We start from the raw sequence: 6024 nt of genomic DNA, 5'->3' as shown, positions 1-6024 counted from the left end.
GTAGCCTCTGTAGCAAGGCTCTCCTTTTTTCTAGAAAGTAAACCACACAATATGGTTTATTACAAAGTTTACCAGAATGACAGGTTACCACCTGTGAGGACACACACAGATGCTGGGAATTCAGGAAGCATCTCTAAATCTTTCATCCTAAACTTTTCTAATTTACAAACAGCATTTTGAATGTGTTTGGTCCATGATATTGTTCTTTTTAGCCAAGTGTTTGTTTTTACCATGTTGCACCAAATTTAGTGCCACAACAACAAATACCATTTCTTAATGTGAATGATTTAGAAGAGCTTGTCCAAGCAACAAGTGAGAACACAGTGCTATGCTTCCTGCTGATTCTGGGAAATATGACTTAGGTCAATGCCTCATTTCTTTAGGGAATTTGGCATTTCTGTAAGACCCTGTGTGAATAGCTGATTTAATGTAACCTCTAAAAGTTACACCTCATCAGCTAGTTGCATTTCATAGCCATTCAAATTAAAAAGAAAAGATCTACCTAAGCACACAGAACTCCCAATTAACTGGTAGCCAGGCAATAAGAATGATGTAACCACTCAAATCAAGTTCAGGGGTCAGAAAATAAGTCAGGTGGTATTTGTGTTGAGCCATGTACAGGTTGTCTTCGGGAAGGTTCACTCATCATAAGAATCAATTTACAAACTGATTATGATTAATCATATGTAGGAACTAATGGGTTATTTATTATTCAAAAAGTATATAAGTGTGTGTATTTAGGTGTGTGTGTGTGTGTGTGTGTAAGGAAGTCTTATTATGATAATCTGGAATAAAACAAGGAACTAATTTGTGATAAAAGATACAAATCTGGATTTGATATCTTACAAAGGTGAATTTATGCAAATAGAGAGCTACATTAACATATAGTATATCAGCTGAGATATAATTAGTGATTAAGTTATTATTTTTATGCTAGCAAATATTTTAAGCAGCAAGAATAAAAGGTAGTTGCTTTAATTGTGGTTTTCAGGTCTGGATAGAGGAGCATAAAAATGAGAGATGATAGTTAAGAGTATCTTTTTGGAGTCCTAATATACAGCATAGTAAATATTGCTAATAATATGGTGGTGTATAATTGAAATATGCTGAAAGTAGATTCAAATGCTCTTAAACCCTTCCCAAATATAACAAGATGAATCTATTGATATGTTAGTTGTGACAATCAGTTCATAATGTATATTGTATATCAAAGAATCACATTATATACCGTAAATATATACAATTTTTATTTGCCAGTTTCACTTCAATAAAGCTGGAGAAATACTTTGAGAACACTTGAATGAATATTCAAAGAAATGAATCAAGCCTTTTCCATCTGTAGGCTAGGTTAGTCACTCTGTAAATTTAATGAAATCATATTTGCCTGAAAGTGAGCGTTGGTTTAACTGAGATCATTACTACAAAAAGATTGTGATGCTATAAATAAATTACTATAAATATTTGTGAATTGCTTTATGAACATACTTTTAAAATAACATCTACTAGGAAAAAAATATAAGTGTAGCTTTAGCACAGTAATTTTCCCAGTGTGGTTCTCAACCTAGCAGTAGCAGCTAAGAAATATTTAGAAATGACAATTCTTTAATCCCACCTCATACTTCCTCAACACAAAACAGAAAAGGTGTTCAGCTCACTGGTCTATACTTTAACAAGGAACATCATCCAAATTCTCAACAGAGGCATATTTATTCCAGGCTATTTCCCTATAAAAATTAAATTAACCTGGAGTTCAATGGAAAATTGAGTTAGCTATAATATTCCAGTCTATAATAATGCCTATTGATTCAAATGAATTAGTTATTTTCCTCACTACAATATTTAGAAACTTTATTTCTATTAATGTTTAAGGAATAAGTTGTTATTTGTTTAATTACAATGGTAGCAAAATGTTTTAAATAATAAGATATAAGTAGATGTTTTAATACTTCTACCTGGCTAAGGCATAACCAGAGTATCTTGGTATTTACACATCTATCAGATTTTATATCAATGAAAGAATAGAAGATAATGTGAAGATTTTGCAATATCAAATTATTTTTTTTGCATATTCAAATTCATTTTATTTTCAAATACTAGCAGCATGTGGGAAAATAACATCCTTCAGTACACTATGGAGCTCATATTTTATTTAGGAACATTACAGTCATTAATCAAACCAGGTTGAAAGACATTTCTTAATATGAATAACTATTTATTATTATTATTATTATTATTATTATTATTATTATTATTATTATTATGTGTTTTAATTTTATACATCAGCCATGGGTTCCCCTGTCCTCCCCCCTCCCGCCCCCAGCCCCTCCTTCCCCCCAGTCCCTCCCCTCCATTCCCATGTCCTCCAGGCCCAAGACTCCCCTGGGGATTCATTTAAACCTGATGGATTCAGTACAGGCAGGTCCTGTCCCCTCCTTCCAGGCTGAGCATGTGTCCCTGTGTAAGCCCAAGTTTCCAAACAGCCAGCTCTAGTGATCAGATGACTAAATACCCTAACAGTCATCTTGGAACTCTCATCCAATAACTGATGGAAGTGGGTGCAGAGATCCTCAGCCAGGCCCCACCCGGGTGGAGCTCCAGGTGTCCAACTGTCGAGAAAGAGGACGGACTGCAAGAGCGTGAATTGTTGAATCCAAGAATGCAAAAAGCACAGGGACAAATAGCCAATCGAAAGAAAGCACATGAATTATGAACCAAAGGCTGTGGAGCTCCCAGCTAGATCAGGCCCTCTGGATAAGTGAGACAACTGAATAGCTTGATCTGTTTGGGAGGCACCCAGGCTGTGGGACCAGGACCTGTCCTTAGTGGATGAGCTGGCTGTTTGCAATATCAAATTAACTATCCAGGAATATAAGGCTTTATGCAAATTGAGACTGAAACAGGCAGCCAATGTTTTTATGTCTGCAGTGGAGTTGAAGTAAAGAACTATATAGGGGAATAATATTCTCACTTCTTTTGGAGGCATTGATTCTGTACAGCTGAAAACCACTATGTAGACCTCTTGGCACATTTTTTTCTCCTATCTTTCTCTTCTAATTACCCTTGGCCAAATGATTGACCACTGGGCCATGAAAACAATCCCACCCACTCTGAGAGTGAAGGATTTCCAAGGCATAGATAACAGGGCCCTGACTTTTACAGTGCTGGAGCAGAAAATTGCATAAGGTGGAAAGTGCAGAATGAAACAGTATCTTTTAGAGTCTGGCAGCCAGTAAAAAGCAGAAATGAGGCAATCAGGGGAAAGCTAGTCAGATTCCAGAGCTAAGAGAGTAAAGATGTAGCAAGCAGTAACATGGTAGTCAGAGTGGGTAAGGTCAAGAGCCAAGTGAAATGAAAAACAGGAGGGACAAAGATCATTTAGAGATAGGCAAAACTGCCCTTCCTTGAAATCCTATTGCAAGTTCTGATCTCAAGGTTTTAAGTTAAGGTCAGTTCATCAGGCAATGAACAGATGCTTTCATGTCCTTACTACTTAAGCTTCACTATACTCTCAAGGATGCAAGGCCTAGAGCCTTTATATGCTCTTTAGAAAACTGATGTTTGTCTTACAGTAGTTCATTTTGTTCCAGTTGCTTTCCCTCCTCCTTTTTCTCAGGAAGACAACACAAAATGCAAGTTCATTACTCAAAACATGTCTTGCTGTGTACCAGGGTATGAGTTGCAAATGTGAGGAATCTCAACAGATTCTGCCTATCCTCTCACTGAACATCTGAGACTATTGACAGGAAGCCATCCTCCCTGAGCTTTTCCAAGACTAAGTCACAACAGTCAAGTCAAAGCAATAGATCCAATAGTTAATGGTCAATCTTAATTAGCCATCTTAATCACTAAAACAATGGACATTTAGTCATTCCATCTACTAAAGGCATGGAATGGAATCATCTATTCTGGGTGCAAAAGATAGGTTATGTAATTCCCCAAGACCTTTAAAGAATTTTAAAACTCCATAAAGTAAAATTTAATGTCTTAATCAGGTTTAATTACACAATTTTTGTTAAATATTTTGAAATACAGATGAGAAAGAAGGTTACAACATTCACTACTGACCTAAATCAAGATTAATTTAGCCAGGTGAATTTAGCCAGAAGAAGACTCTTATATGGCCAAATCCCATTAAAACAAACAAACAAACAACAAGGATTCTGAGATAATGAGTTCACACAAACATCTGGTAACAAAATCAAACCTAACCCAAAGGTTCATTCTAGCTAGTCCTCATTTCATTTTAGCAAACCAAAGCCATTAGAGTTCAAAATAAAACTATGTGGCAATTATCTGATAAATTTGATTGATGTATATAGACAAACAGGAATAAATATGGCCAGAAAATCCAATTTAGATCCTCAATTACCTAGATGGACTATCTACACTGACCAAATAAACTGGATAATGGCCAAAAATGCACTCTCTACATTATGTTGTGCACCCATACCCTGTGAAACACTTCATTGAGCTTTTGTGATTAGTAGGAATACCAACACTACCATGATGCCTGCAAAGTATGAGTGAAAAAATCTAAATAAAGCATCTCTTATTTGGGAAACAGATTTGCAAGTTATCTCTGATTTCTCTGATTTATTGGAAAGGGAGACTATGCTATATGAATATATACATGCCACATAAATTCTGTGAATCTAACACTCAGCTGTTCCTCTCTGATCATTCTTGACTTTATTCAAGAAAGAACATAAGTCTTAGTCATTTAAATTGAGACAAGCATCATAATTTGAATAGTTGCTCACAGGTTGAAAACATTTGAAGAAAGAAATTTGAAAAAAAAATCCTCCAAAAATTTTCCCCTAAGAATTAATGTTCCAAAGGAAAATTTTAGCCACTGAAATTGAGATTGGATTGTCTACACAAAGTTACAACAACCAAATATAATGTAAAAATCAGTTGCTTGGGATTTAAATAAATAGTAAGCACAGCGATTTCCTTCCAACATTAGCAACGCCAGCAGCATCAATATGAGAAACACTTGAAAAGGAAATTCTAAAGAAAATTTAATTAAAAAAAAAAAAAAAGGCGTAAGATGGTTAGGTAAAGTAGAACCCCTGCTGATCTGGGAATCACAAAACCAGATTTTAATTCACATTTTTTTACATGAAACTACTGAGCTACACTAGAAAATTCATCGTTTCACTAGACATTATTTCTCTTATCTCTAAACTGAGAAGATTGAATCAGATCAATTTCCAGGTGACTATTGGACGAGGAAAAGCAAGCAAAGGCTCGTGACCAAACAGAGGCCACTAGCTATGATAAACCGAGTTTGATTTGAAAGCAGTCAGACATGCATTCATTTCCATATGTCTGTGGCTGCTTTGCTCTTCTAAGAGCAGAACTGAATAACAGTTACATATATTCTATGATCCACAAAGCCAGACTGACTGTCTGCCTCTCACTATAAGTCATCCATGCTATTTCTAACACACCAGGGCACCTTGGTGTCAGTGCTAACTCAAAGCCCATGCTTACGGCATTTAAGATGAATTGTAGGTCTGCTTGTCTTTCATATATCTAATGTGTAAGGCCATAATGAGTAATGTATTTTGTTGTTTTCAAGTCATTGTGGCAATCATGGCTATCCTAATCCTTCAGTGTAAACTAAACATGTAACTGATGGCAATTAATAAGTACATTGTTTGGAGATGGAATTTTGGAAGGTTTGGTAAAAGTGATGAAAAATCTACTTAAAAGTTGGTCAGTAGCTCAGTTGCATCAAGAACAAGCCATTATTAATGAGAGTGTGTTGAAGTATTGATAACAGAAGAGGGAGCAAGGACAAAAAGAAATTTTAAATTCCATAATGTGGAAAGAGAAAAACCCCATATAAGAGAGGTATGATATGATTCTTGTAACTTTAATCTTCTTGAGAAGCACAATCTATGTAGAATACTAAAGTCAAAATGTGTAGGCTTCAATGGACCCAGACTCTGAAATTACAAATACATTTTAAAAGTCAAGTGGGAAGGAAACACTTCTATGCATGCGTTTTATCATAAA

Source organism: Onychomys torridus, chromosome 12, assembly GCF_903995425.1.
Source record: "Onychomys torridus chromosome 12, mOncTor1.1, whole genome shotgun sequence".
In the NCBI taxonomy this organism is placed as follows: Eukaryota; Metazoa; Chordata; class Mammalia; order Rodentia; family Cricetidae; genus Onychomys; species Onychomys torridus.
This window is presented reverse-complemented; position numbering follows the sequence as displayed.